A 16,022-nucleotide genomic window follows, 5' to 3' on the forward strand; every position below is an offset into this window, starting at 1 on the left:
GCTTGTTACCTCAGTACTTATCTGTGTGAGACAACTCTGGGTCTCCGTTTCTTCTTCTATAAAATGGACAAAATTAATCTGTGAAGAACTCCCAAACTATAAATGCTCATGATTTTTAAATTTACTTAAAGAACATAAGAGCTCAATTAATTACAGTTTTTTCTAACCATTTAACTCTCAATATTCATCTGCCTTCACATTTTATTTCATAATTTTAATTATTTTAAAATAATTATTTTTAAAAGTAAAGCATGATTACACGTTTGATCAATTACCTGCTCATAGTCAATCTTTACAAATATTTATATTGCTTAAACTTAATATTTATATTCAACTTACTACCTTCCTCTTTTTCTCAAAAATTTGTCAAACAAGTATCCTCTACTAGATTTCAAAAGCAATGGCCATGCAGATTTTTTTCTTAGGAAATGCATGGTCTTATTAAATTCGCACTATAGATTTTCCTGTTAATAAGTATGTTTATTTCTGAATGACACTATCCCAAAGGCTAATTCTTCAAATCATGTTATCCTATAAATACCTATCTACATATAGAAATATTTATAAAATGCTAATGTAATTTAATCTAACACTCTAAAAATAATTTGTAATATTCTTGTTGCCATCTTCTTTTATGGATTAATTCAAGTAAGGAAAATCAATTATTTGAATAGAAGAAATCATCATCATTCTGAAATTAGATCTCTAGAGAATAACATTCAAAGTTGTGGTGATGACAATGAAGCAACCACCATTGCTTTTCCTTTAAAAAAAAAAAAAGGAAAAGTTCCATTTCTTTTCCTTTAAAAAATTTTTCATTGACTGTTTTTTCATGAAAAAATGACAAAATGGCAGAATTTCTTAAATGGAGGACAATGAACATATTTGGTAATACTCTTGAGACTGTTAATTCTCTGCAAGATTCTTAAATTTTGTTGTCTTTTTTGCAATTTCCTTTAAAAGTATTTAAAAGCATATTCTACATCATAGTGACCACTGTAGAAACTGAAGATTGCTAATATGTCATGGCCAACATTTGTGTGATTACACTCACATTTTTGCCAAATGATACAGTGCTTTTTGCAAGCAAAGATTTCTAGTAGTTTAAAGAGTACAAAGAATTAAAGGAGCTGGGTTGTCACATAGCACACTGTAGGATAGCCAGCAGAATTCAAAGCCAGAGTCAGTATTATATTCACATTTTGAACAAATATCTTTATATATTAGTATCATGTGTTTGCATATACAATCTGAAACACTCTGTCATCAAGCAGTAATAAATGTGCTGTTAGTATTTTTCCATGGATTACACGTTGTCCAATTCAGATTTCATTGATCTGCAGGGTTAATCTTACATTTTAAGGAGGGAGTATTATGGTCATCAAATGGCACACCCTTAAAGTGGCAGATACCCACTAGTGTTGGATAAATCTGAAGTCCGATTTTCTGTAATAAGACAAAAAAATCATTGATATTTTCAGTTCCATATTTTACAGCATGTTTGTAAATCAATATGCTCTGCATAAGTATTACTGGAATCAAAAGAGAACAAAAAAAGGTTAAATACAGAACAAGACCTAGCACATCATATTTATAATTTAAAAACAAATTAATTAGAAACCATCAGTGAAGAACATCAGGTCTGGGACATTCCAGAAATTTTAAAAGAATGGTACTAAACATATTCAAAGACTGAAAGGAAAATGTGGTCAAAGAACAAAAGGAAATCCAGAAAATCACAGATGAAAAAAGAATATCAATAGAGAAATGGAAATTAAGAAAAAGCACTAAACAGAGATGAAGGCCACAGTAAAAGAAATAAAAAGTTACCCAGAGGGATTCAACAGAAGATTGCAGCTGGCAGAAGAAAGAATCTGTGACCCTGAAGATAAGATATTTTAAATCATTCAATCTGAGGAGCAGAGGAGCAGAAAGAAGAAAGAATGAAGAAAAGTCAACTGGGCCTGAGGAGCCCATGAAACATCATTAAGTGTATCAATATATGCCTTGTGGTAGTCTTAGAAGGAAAGGAAAGAGAAAAAGGGGCAGTGAAAATGAATATACAAAGAAATAATGCCTAAAAACACCCTAAATTTAGAAAAAGACACAAGTAACACCCACCCAAGATGCTTAATGAACACCAAACAGAATAAATCCAAGTAGACCCACACGAGCATCTTATAAACAAATTGCTAAAAAATAGAGAATTCTGAAAGCCACAGGGAAGAAGTAATATGTCACTTATCAGGGAGCCTCGATAAGATGAAGTGCCAATATCTCCTCATTCTACTCAAATAAAGTCATTAATTCAAATTTTGCTGCTTTGATTGCTTTGTATGTGATTAGTTTGCAAATTTGTCTTTGATTTATAATTATGTAAGCACATACACAAAAGGAGTTTGAACATCGTTCTATATTTGCACAAATAAAATAATGCTAAAAATAAAATGGAGGCACACCATTACATTTTATTTTTAGATTATATAAATTTAAGTTTGAAACTATTTCTTAACATAATGAGGACCATTATAAGAACCCTGACCAAATAGTACCGAAATCACCTTATTAGTTTCTCAAAACCAACTTGTAAGGGATGCTTACAAGGCACGTGTGTGCTTCACTGAAAAAGGTATCACTTTGAGCAAGACCAATTTGCCCAAAGTTACTCACTGGAATTATGAAAATGATAGCTATTTCCCTATTTTTATAGGTCTGTTTTGCCAGCACAATTAATTGATGAGATATTAAACAGGAAAAAACACCATATTCAATAAGCACACTTGAGGAAAATGTGGGGTGCCAAGACACAACTGAATCTTATCTTAAGACTTCATAGGTTATCAAGTGGGGGACACTATAATTGAAAAAGAATACAAAGAGAAAAGAAAATAACCTTACTTTCTTTTTAGGCTGGTTATTTTGTTTCATAATTTTGACCTTGTGACCTTCCAGAAGTAGTTTTGATTTTTATCACCTAACTTATAGGAGACATGTATAAAGAAGAAAACATTCCTATGGGGATTTATTAGATTTACATATGGTTAAACTGGCCCTGACTTTAAGAAAATGCCCCGCTTTTAGATAAGAGAATAGCTCCCATATGACTAAAGGTAGTGATTTTTCCATTTCTAAATGGATCTGTCTGACATATCAGAATGTTAAATTATAATATTACTTTAGAAATGTATAAGAAAATGAGTATGTGCTTAATTACAAAGAGTTAATATTTCAAAAAAAACATTATTATTTTTTTAATTGAGATTCTAAACACTACCAAGGGATTTTTATTTTACTAATGCTAATTTCAGTTAGTGGTCATATCAACAAAAATTCATTTTTTTTCATTATTTCCACAATCAGCATTGAGAATTTCTCCTAGATTTTTAAAATCATCTTTCATTGATGCAAACAGAACTATGGTCATAATTGCTTCCTTCTAAATGCTCTTAACAACTCTTAGTTAAAACAGAAGCACCAAAATAAATTATATGCATTGGAACCAGAAGCCATGAGTCTCTTGTGAGTTGTAAACATGAAACAAAAATACTTTTGTTGTTGCTCATGGGATGAAATGTTTATCTTTCATACTTCCTGGTATAATTTATAGTGACAAATTAATTTCTTTTCTAAAAATCTCTCTCAAAAGAATTCTCCTCCACTGAATTTGGGGACTGATTAATGTGAAAATGGGTAGATATTTTTCAAATGCTACTGAGGATAATTCACGAATACTTTCAAATAAGCACATCTCAGCTTTATAGTGATAAATCATGGACAGATTATATTGATGCAGTATCTTAGGCACACATATTGAGAGTTGATTTATGGGACTGATTTGTTCTAGGTAAACAGAGGAAAAGTTTGAGAATGGCTTCTTATTTGAGGTGGAGATTTCTAAGTCCAAGCATGGGTAATAAATAAAATGCTATGAAAGCTTAGGGAAAAAAATAATGGCAAGAACAGGACATACCTAAAAATAAATTACTGGATATAGAAGATACATTGACTAAACATGCTAAGGATTACGGAGATCAATGGAGTTTTATAGTATTTGAGTGTGTCAGTTTGAAATAAGGATCGAATGCAGGTAGTTAATTTGGGAGTTGGTCCCAAAAAGTAGGAGTGAAGGAACTTAGTGAGACAAGAATGGAAAGAAAGCTAATATAATATATGCTACCAAGAGTGCTGCTTTAGACAACCTAGAAGAATTATGTTAGGACTTTAGAGAAGATTATAGGAAGACTGCTAGAATTGTCTGTGGGGAAGGTGGAAGACTGAGGCATTGATTTAAGACTCTTTCTCCAGTTAATTGGCAATAGCCTTGGGGTGTTCATTCTTCAGCATTTTCAGGCTTTACTCTTACAAGGGTTTATCAGTTCCAAGGCTTTAGAGAAAACCCTTAGGCAAAAACATGGAATTGCAACCTCCATATCATCATGAGGTGGACCATTGTTAGCAAGACTCAGACCTGTTTGTGCCTAAAATCACAAATGAACTGAGTGTGGATGTGAATTCCATCACCCAAAGTACCTGTCACACTAGACTTCTGTAACTAGAGATGGTCTTAGTTTGAATGCCAACAGATGCACAGGGAGAAGAAATTTAGGTCCCTCACTCAATCAATGTACTGCATGGGTGCTAGGAATGAGATATGATAGTCTGCGTGAAATTAAAATACTGTGTGGTAAGTGTAAAATAAGGGATTTAAGGGGAGGTATAGGTGGGGTGCATTTTCATGCCTTGGTAGGCATTGATATGGGGGGGTGTGGGGGGAAACCAGAAAGCCTTCTCAGTCAGGGACTTCTAAACTGAAACTTGAAATATGAGTTGGAATTGCATAGGCAAATTTGGTGACAGAAAAGTGTTTCAGGAAGAAAATAACACTTTCAAATTCTTACATACAACTTCACATGATACTGTTTCTATATTATACTTAACAGCTCAAAATTAGATAGGAACAAGGTCTATATGCATTAATTGATCAATAAGTGTTAAATTTTACTCTTATCATTATCAGGAATTCATCATCAAAATCTTGTGAAATGCTAAGATTTCAGAATTCCTTTGAAAGCAGGCTGTCATATGTAAAGGTGGAAGGCAATATTTAGCATTATTTTCAAAGAAGGACATTTAGTGAAGACAGCATGAACATTACATTGAAAAACATATCATGAGGTTTAGGTCTTTGTATGGAAATAATCAAATGTTAGAAATGTACCATCAAAGAAAGACTAAGAGAATTCAGCCTGAGAAAGGTTTGGATTCCTAGCTGGCTCTTCCACTTTCTCACCATTGTGATTTTTTAAAATAATGAAGGTTCTATATGTTCAGTTTCTTTAACAGCAAAATAAATATATTAAGAGTTTATATACACAAACTTCAGCTAGATGTTGTTATTTATCATGGTTTGCCAAACTCCAACCAAAATCATTCCTGCCAAAAGAACACCTAGGGCCTTATCTGAAATTCTACAAATGTTCCATATACTATGATTACTTTCCAGAAACCTACAGCCTCCAGATGGGTTCCTAGGCCAGATAAGTCCTGAAATCCAGAGAGGCCAGCCTCTCTGGACCATCAACTAGTTCCATCCCCTAGCCCATAATATCAACAGCCCTTTCCAACATGAAAAAGTTAGAATAGGCATGGCCCAAATACCACTAAAGATTGGTAGAAAGATCAAAGGAGAAGGTGGAGTAATGACAAAGAAGATGGGATTTAACAAATGAGTATGACTATTGATGATTTAGTAGTCATATTTATTTGTCTCCAGGGTTTTGGAGCAGCTAGAAGGAAAAACTTAAAATTGTGGGCTGTAGCCCATAACAAACTCTGAAATCTCTTCTATAACTAATTGTTGGAGTGTGCTTTAAAATGCATTGCTTTTTTGTACATGTTATTTTTCACAATAAAAAAAAAGAGTTTATTACCCATAAAATAGTTTTGAGAGTTTAAAGAGATTATCATGAAAAGCATTTAATTCAGTGTTTGGTACATAATCAGTCCTGAATAAATACTAATTATTGTTAACTACATTTCGGTAATGCCCACATAAAATGACAATCCAATCAAACTTCTAAAAAGATTTCCAAGGAAAACATTGTTCTGTGGTATTAAACTGTAATAGTCCTATATTCTACTAGTCATACGATCAAACCTTTACTCCAAATTTGATCTGAAATTAAAATTCTTATTCTGTACATGTTCTTTTAAAAGTTGCATGCACTTTAGACATCAATAAGATTGAATTGAAATTGATATGAACTACTAATATCATAGTAAATCACGTAGTGGCAGAAGCAGATTTATTTAGTTGTGCTTATTACTTTGGGACACGCCCAGTGGTATACAGTTAAAAGATTAGTCACTCACTCTGTCACACTGAGCATGACCTGCCCAGCTAAATAAGGACATATGTATTGTTCCTTGTTGCTTAGAAATGTGAGGGAATTCAGGCAGCACAATCAATGATAAAAGCCACATTATTTTTTCTAATGCCATCATTTAAGGTTGATTCTGCTGTCAGTGTGCGCATGTTTATAAAGAAGGAAAAATAGGGTCTTTTTCTGGTGGCAGGAGTAGGCAGGGGAGGAGATAAGCCATTTCTCTTTATTGGTACTCTGATTTAAAGAGGAGAAACAGTTCTTTGGTTTTATTGCAGACTAACGATTTCTTTTTGACTTAATTTCCAAAAAACATTTTTCTTCAATTTTATAGTCATTTTCCATGTTTAGCCTCTCAACATCTGTCACCTGAACACTCAACTTGCTTTCAGGGTCTCACGACTACAATTCATCATGCATATGACCATTACAGGAAACTCTCCACAATTTAAAATTAGGATCATGTCATCCCTTTCTTCAAAAACCCTTCAAAAGCTCCTCAAATAAAAGTCATAACCTCTTATTCTGACATTCAGTCTTTTCTCAATGTATTCTGATCACAACTCCATGATTTTGTTTATCCAATGCACCTTTTCTTCTCTCCACCTCTATAGCTTTCCTCATGCTGTTTTTTTTTCCTACCAGAAATTTTGCACTTGATCTTTCCCTGTCTATTAACACCTCCTTTATCTTTCCAAACCCAGGTCAAAATCATTTTCTTTGTAGAAGTTGCCCTGAATCTCCTATTTAAAATCACATACTGTTTCTACAATTAGTTTAAACTTCCAGCACAACACATAAAACTCTCTATGCATGTAACCACATTGATACATTTTTGTTTGAATCCTTCCTTTGATTGTAAGCTCCTTAATGTTACGTAACAAGCCTCATTCATCTTGATAGCAATCTAGCAGGCGATTTTGTACCTAGTAAATACTAAACAAATGCATATTTGCTGGGGGAACAATGGCACTTAAAATGAGACAGATGATTCATATGATTTACTGTCTATTTAGCAAAAAGGATTTAAAATATAGACATACGTTGGTGAATGCTACCTGGTTTAAAGAGATTAGCAGCTCCTCTCCAGCCTAAGCAGAATGCAACTCTTACTACAGAACATCAAAAAGGATTATAGAGACTATTAAAAACTTCAACCCCCAAGGATCTCTAATTATCAGCATCATAAATATTATAAAATTATACCTTCATGCTTTAGACGATAAAAGTGAATAGATTTTTAAATATTTACCAGGCAATGTTTCTATTTGACCTCTTGCTAATTAAATGGGTTGTGAAAAATAGATTTATTCCCTTGGCTTGATTTTGCATCTCTCATATTTATTTTACATTCAATAGAAGCTTCTCTCACAGAAAACAGCCTTATCATGTGGTATTAGTTAAATCAATAACACAGGGCTTTGAATAAAATGTTATATATTCAAATTTCTGAGGAACAGATACTACTACAATGTTTCAAATAAAATGTATCAAGGAATAAAATAAGATTATATAGATTTCAAGCATTTTCAGTGTCAATATTCTAAGACTTTAGAATGTCCATATTATTTTTCAAATGTTCCATATTATTTTTCAAATGTTCCAAAAGAATATGTTACTAATAATGACATCAAAATTGGCACATATTTTACATTTTAATGCTTAAGAATATGACCATCACACAAATGTACAACTTTACTGAATTTCAAAGCAAGAGGTGATATTCTTAGAGAGAATTATAAACATCCCTCAGTGCATCATAACAAAAAGAAAGTAGAGAGACACAGGGCTATCATTTTTCTTGCAACTCAATTTCTTTCTGGAGGCTTTGCCAGCCCAAAAAACAACAACAAAAAAACTTACAAGATAATTATTGAGGAAATACTTATATAGAGAAACTTATTTTACTTTTCAAATAGAAGACAACACAAAAAGTAGAAAATATTTTCTATTTGGTATTGGCTACAATTTATTACAAATATTGGAAAACATTTTTAAAAGAAATTTTGGAAATCAATGACGGAGTCTATTCTTTGCTATGTATTATATTCAGGATGCACTTGTACAGATTTGAAGAGAAAAAAGATTACATTCAAGCCATAGGGACTAACTCTGACTAGTGCCCACCTATTGTCAGAAATGAAAACCAGTAAGAGAACAAAAAGGGAAAGGGAATATTGAGCTTTTGCTGATTTACCCAAATTTTGATGTATCTGCTCCTGCTGACTCAGCTAATCTGTCCCACTAAAACACAGGCTTCATTAAGTTTATGCAAAGCTTCACGCAAATGTAGAGATTCTGTACTGCCCTGGACAGAGTAGTAAACCTCAATGCAGGAAGAGTTTAAAAGTCAATCCATGAGTTTAGCCAGATGAGTAAGGAATTCATTCACCACTCATGCTTTTAACAGGCAGTTATTAATTGCCCAATATGTGGATGATACTCCAGTCTAAAATCCAGGTTATAAAGAGGTAAATAAAATATCTTTAGATCTAAACTTCATGTTTAGATCTAAACAGTGTACGGGGGAGGTTCCAATTTCGCCACATCTTTGTCACTACATGTTATCTGAAATTTTGATTCTAGCCATTCTAATGGATCTGAAGTAATATCTCATTTTGGTTTTTATTTGCATTACTGTTGATTAAGGATGTCCAGCCTCTTTTCATATGTTTTTGGCTATCTGTCTATCTTCTTTGGAGAAATGTCTGTTCAGATCCTTTACCCATTTGTTTGGATTATTTGTCCTTTGATTGTTGAGTTATGAGTTCTTTATATATTCTGGATAAAAGTACCTTTCAAGATATAGCATTTGAAATTATTTCTCCCATTTTTTAGGTGTGTTTTCACTTTCTTGATAATTTCCATTGATGTACAAAAGTTTTAATTTTAATGGCCTCCAGTTTATTTTTCTTTGCTTGCATGTGCTTTATTTCATATCTAAGGATCACTTGACAATACTGTACTGTTTAGTGTAGATCTATAATAAGTTACAAAATCAAGATTGTGTGAGTCCTCCTAGTTTGCTCTTTTTCAAAATTGTTGTCTATTCTGAATACATTGATATTCCATATGAATTTTAGGACCAGCTTTTTCCTTTCCATAAAAAATCCAGCAGGGATTTTTAAGGAGGTTGAATTGAATATACAGAATAGTTTGAGAAGTGTCAGCATTTAATAATATTAAGTATTGTGGTACAAATGTGATATTTTCCCCAACTATTTAGGCCTCCTTTAATATCTTTCAGCAACATTTTGTAGTTTTCAGTATACAAGTGTTGTACCTCGGTGGATTAAAATTATCCCTAAGTTTTTATTCTTTATAATGTTACCGTTAATACATTTTCTTAATTTCTTTCTTAGATAATTCATTGCAATTGCATATAAATACAACTCACTTTTTGATATAGATCTTGTATCCTGCAACCTGGTTTTGTGGCATGTGTGTGTGTGTGCACATGTGTTATGATACTGGCATTTATGTAAACTTATTTAGTCAGTTATATACAGTCCACTATGTGTAGGGCACTGTGCCAAGTGATTTGAAGATATTTAATTCACTCCTCAAAACAATCCTATAAGGTAGATATCATTAGCCCCATTTTAAGGATGACTTAAATTTTAAGGGTGACTGAGGTGGCAATTTGGGAGTGCGGCTGACCTGGGAGAGCCTTCTGTACCACATGCGGCAGCCCAGGTTGCAGAGGCTGAGGAACTGAGAGGCAGAAAGCTGGAGCCTGGCACAGAGACGCAGAGCCCTCTGGAGTCCATGGATGGGAGCCAGATACTAGGAAGTAAGCCAGGCCACCACGTTCCTTGGGTGCACTACCCTCACCAGTGCAGCCCCATAACCGGTGACTCACCCCACACCCCACGCACCTGAACCCTATCACCTGCTCCCATTCCCCATGCTCCAGGTGCCCCCACCCCACCAGCCTCCAGTGCACATACCTGTCCCACACCCCCACCCCAAGTGCAGCCCAGCCCACCTCTCCTGTACCCCCTCCCGAGCACAGCCTCCCCCTCTCTGTTCCCTGCAGACTGTTGCCAGCATATAAAGGCTGCGGGCACTAACTTCCATGCCCAGGCTACCCCAGCCTCCTCTCCCCAGAGTGTCACACAGCCTCACCCTGCCCACCCCTCCCTCCAAGCTCTGCGCATCAGTTTACAGTACTCCCAGGCCCGCACATGTGTACAGGCCTCCAATCATGTCATTCAGCTCTGGGAAATGCACTTTACAGCAGTCCCAGAACTGCGAATGCGCATGGTCCTCAGCCACACTTTCCAGCTGAGAAAGGGCTGACCTGTGCAGTCAGATCACAGCTGCTCCCAATCCAAGGAGGCATAATGCCGACCTGCTGCTACAGCTCTACGCATATGCACAAAAGGCCCCATGCCTCAGGCACATCAGGGTTATGCCCCCCAGACCAGTACATCCACACAGCTACACCCTCCCTGGCCGCTGGGCACCCATGTTCACAAGCATCAGCGTGTAACATCCCCAACCTGCGCCTATAGTTGCCCCGAAACAAATCGCCACACTGAGTGCCCCACCCCCATACTCTGCTCACTGCTGTACAACCATCCTGCAAACAAAAGTCCTTAGACTTACTGAAAGAAATCATCTTCCAAAGTAAACCAATCAAGATATTTACATGACACAAAGACAGCAGAAGATCACTAAGCATATCACAATTCAGACAGACATAGCCCTGCCTAATGACCAAATTAAAACACCAGAGGAGACACAGATGTTAGAACAACTAATCAAAGATGTTCATACAAATCTACATAATAAAATGAGTGGGATAGCAAATGACATAAAGGAGATAAAAAAGACAGTAGAAGAGCACAAAGAGGAATTTGAAAGAACAGAAAAATAGCAGATATCACAGAGATTAAAGACTCTAGTGTCCGAATAAAAAATGTACTAGAGGCACACAACACCAGATCTGAAGACACAGAAGAAGGAATAAGTGATATAAAGGACAGGATAATTGACTTTGAAGACTCAAGACAGCAAATGGCAAAAAAAGATGGAAAAAACTGAATTGGATCTCACGGAAATGATAGACAAAACAAAGTGCAAAAATATAGGAACCACTGGTGTCCCAGAGGGTGAAGAGAGGAGTAAAAGGCTTGGAAGAGTAGTTGAGGATATAATGGGGGAAGACTTCCCAACTCTCATAAAGGTCATAAAGGTCATATATACAGACATCAAAGAAGTCTAATGAACTCCAAACAGAATAAATCCAAATAGGCCTTCCCTAGGTACATAGTAATCAATCTGTCAAATGTTGAAGAGAAGCAAAAAATCCTGAAAGCAGCAAGAGAAAAACAACCTACCACACACAAGGGAAACTAAATAAGACTGAGTTCAGACTACTCACCTAGTATCCTGGAAGTGTGAAGGCTGTGGTATGATATATTCAAGATCCTGAAAGAGAAAGACTTCTAGCCAAGAATTCTGTACCCAGCCAAATTGTCCTTCAAAATTGAGGGAAGATTAAAATTTCCACAGACAAAGAAATCCTGAAAGAACCTGTCAACGAGAGACCAGCCCTACAAGAAATACTAAAAGGAGTTTTGTCAGCTGGAAAAAAAAAAAAAAAAAAAGACAGGAGAGGGAGGTCTAGAGGAAGGCACAGAATTGAAGAGTACCACTAAGGGTAATTTAAAGAATGCAAAGAGAAAGAAGGAAAAGAATATAGATCTGACAAATAAAATAAAAAAGATAAGATGGTGGATTCAAGAAACGCCTTTTCAATAATAACTTCAACTGTTAATGGACTAAACATACCAATTAAAAGATACAACTTGGCAGAATGGATTAAGAAACATAATCCAGCTATATGCTGCTTATAAGGGATTCATGTTAGACACAAGGATGCAAACAGATTGAAAGTGAAAGGATGGAAAAAGATTTCTCATGCGAGTTGTTATCAAAAGTAAGCAGGAGCAGAAGTATAATATCAGACAAAACAGACTTTAAATATAAAGACATCATAAGAGACAAAGAAGGACACTATACATTAATTAAAGGGACAACTTACCAAGAAGATAGAAAAAATCATAAATATTTATGCTCCCAATCAAGGAGCTCCAAAGTACATGAGACAGACATTGGCAAAACTGAAGGGAGTGATAGGTGTTTCAACAACACTAGTAGGAGACATCAATATACCACTCTCCTCTACAGATAGAATAACCTATAGACAGAAGATCAACAAGGAAATAGAGAAGTTACAGAACTAGATAAATGAATTAGACCTAACAGACAAAGAGGTCATTGTACCCCAAAGCATAAGCCTATACATTCTGCTCTAGCGCTCATGGAACATTCTTCAGAATAGATCATATGCTGGGGCAAATAACTGGTCTTTATAAATTTAAAAACACTGAAATTATTCAAAGAACTTTCTTTAATCACAATGGAATGAAGCTGGATCTCAATAACCACCAAAGAATGAGAACATGCACAAATATTTGGAGATTAAATAACATACTCTTAAACAACCAGGGTGTCAAAGAAGAAATTGCTAGAGAAATCAGTAGCTATCTAGAGATGAATAAAAATGAGAATACAACTTATCAGAACTTATGGGATGTGGCAAAGACTATGCTGAGAGGGAAATTTATTGCCCTAAATGCCTATGTTAAAAAACAAGAAAGTGCAAAAAGTTGAGGACTTAACAGCACACCTGGAGGAACTTGAGGAAAAACAGCAAATTAACCCCAAAGCAAATAGAAGAAGAGAAATAACAAAGATTAAAGCAGAGATAAATGTATGGGAGAACAAAAGAACAATAGAAAGAATCAATAAAACCAAAACTTGGTTCTTTGAGAAAATCAATAAAATTGATGGGTCACTATTAAGATTGACAAAGGAAAAAAGAGAGAGGATGCAAATAAACAAAATCAGAAATGAGACCGGGTGCATTACCACAGACCCTGAAGAAATAAAATAAATCATAAGAGGATACTATGAACAACTATATGCCAACAAACTAGACAAATTAGATGAAATGGACAAATTCTTGGAGACACACAAAGAAGCTACACTGACTCAGGAAGAAATAGATGCTCTCAACAAACCAATCACAAGTAAAGAGATTCAATCAGTCATCAAAAACCTTCCTACAAAGAAAAGCCCAGGGTTAGAGGGGTTCACAGGGGAATCATCAAATTTTCCAAAAAGAATTAACAACAATCTTTCTCAAACTTTTCCAAAAACTTGACGAAAAAGGAACTCTGCCTAACTTATTTTATGACGCTAATATTATTTTAATACCAATATTTGATTTAGTCTTTTTTTTTTTTTTTTTTTTACTGGTTACCTTGCATGTTTAATGTTAAAATTTGGTTTCTGGTTTAAAACACTTTAAGAGATCCTCTTGGACCCCCTGTTTATAAGATGAGGGTATTGGAGCCCTTCCCTCTCCTCACTTCAGTTAGCTACACCATTATCCTTAATTGCCACGTACAGCCTGCCCAGAAACCACAACCGAGTACACCGATATACTGGGCTCTGCTTAAAGGCTGATTTCAAGAAAAAAATACAATACATGTAATTTGTTACCTTGACTCTGTAAATGCTGTTCTCCCTCTGGAGAAACTCAATCTTACTTTCCTCAACTGTAAAATGGGAATAGTGTGTATAATCTAACACTAACTGGTGAAGATAAAATGAAATGTGAAGGGCACTTAAAGGGCTTTTTACAAATGTAAGGTCTTATTTTTCCATGATTATTACATGACAGATAGCATGGGAGGGTAATAATGGCTCATATCATCTGAGCAATTCAGATAACTCTCTGAACCTCAATTTCTCCATAGTAAACAGGAAGAATACTCATACTTGTCTCAATGCATCATTGTAAAGGTTAAATAAAATGAAACAAATTGAAAAAAAGAGAATGCATTGTTTAATTTCTACACATTTGTGAATTTAACTTCTCCCTCTATTATTGATTACTAGCATTATCTCTTTGTGGTTGGAAAAGATACATTGTATGATCAATATTTTTTAATCGATTGAGACTTTTTCTGGTCACACATATGGTCAATCCAAGGAATGACCCACATGCACTAGAGAAGAATATTGTATTCTGCTGTTGTTGAAGTAATTGTTTAATATCTACTTGTTAGGTCTATTTGTTTTATAGTATCATTCAAGTCTTCTATTTCCTTATTGATCTTCTGGCTAGAATTCTATTGATCACTGAAAGTGTTATATTGCTGTCTCCTACTATTAATGTAGAATGATCTGTTTCTCCCTTCAAAACTTTCAGTATTTGCTTCATATATTTGGGGCTCTGACATTATATGCATATATATTTATAATTGTATGTCTTCATGTTAAGTTGGCCCCTTTAGCAGTTTAAATCTTTATCCCTTCTAACAGTTTTTGAATTAATGTCTATTTTATCTGATATAATCCAGCTACCATAGCTCTCTTTGCTGAATATGCTATTGACATGGCATGTTTTTCATTCTTTTCATTTTCACTTGTGAATCCTGAATGTGCATAATCCTATCTTTTTTTAAATTTGGGAAGTTTTCTGCCACTATTTCTTTGAATATCCCTTCTATCTTGTTTTTCTCTTCTCCTTGGGGGGCTCCCTTAATAAATATGTTGGCACTTTTAATGGTATCCCACAGGTCTCTTAGCCTCTGTGTTAGTTAGATTCAGTTGTCAACTTGGCCAGGTGAGCATACCTAGTCCTGTTGCTGCGGACATAAACCAATGGTACGTGAACCTTGGTACGTGGCACTAGCAGCTCAGCCCAGGCCTTTGGAGATGCAGAAAGAAGTCACACCAGGGAAAGTTGTTGGAACCCAGGGGCCTGGAGAGAAGACCAGCAGAGACCATCTTGTGCCTTCCACGTAAGAAAGAACCTCAGTGGAAAGTTAGCTGCCTTTCCTCTGAAGAACCAACAAAATAAATCCCCTTTTATTAAAAGCCAATCCGTCTCTGGTGTGTTGCATTCCGGCAGCTAGCAAACTAGAACAGCCTCCATTCCCTTTTTTCATTCTATTTTCTTTCTGCTTGTGAAATGAAATCATTTCAATTGCCTTATCTTCAAGATCAGTGATTTGTAATTATGCCAGCTCCAATCCTTTGTTAAACCTTCTAGGGAATTTTTCATTTCAGTTATTGTAGCCTTCAAATCCACTATTTGTTTGTTTCCTTTTAAATATTTTCATCTTTTTGAGATTCTCATATTGTTCATTCATCATTTTCTCATGACCTTTAATTCTTTCTCTATGTTTTTATCTCCTTGAGCAAACTGAGGATAATTAAAAAAAAAAAATCTTTCTCCTGTATGCCTACATTTTGACCTTCTACATCAACAGTTTGGATTTATTTTTCTTTATCCTTTGGATGTCCATCATTTCCTGCTTCTTTGTTTGTCTTGTAACTTTTTTTTTTTTGCATAATGTACACTTCACTATTTTAAAGGATTAATTCTGGGATTTAGTACCCAAGTTCTCTGTTTCTTATGTTTACATCTGGCTAGTGATATGACAATACAACAGATAGTTCTTGAGTGCCAGCAGCCAACAAGAACAAACGAAGACAAAAAAAAGACTTCCCAAGTCTTTGCAAACTGGCTTCCATTGGGTGGTGCTCTCCTTC

This window comes from Tamandua tetradactyla, chromosome 13 (assembly GCF_023851605.1).
Source record: "Tamandua tetradactyla isolate mTamTet1 chromosome 13, mTamTet1.pri, whole genome shotgun sequence".
Classification (NCBI taxonomy): Eukaryota; Metazoa; Chordata; class Mammalia; order Pilosa; family Myrmecophagidae; genus Tamandua; species Tamandua tetradactyla.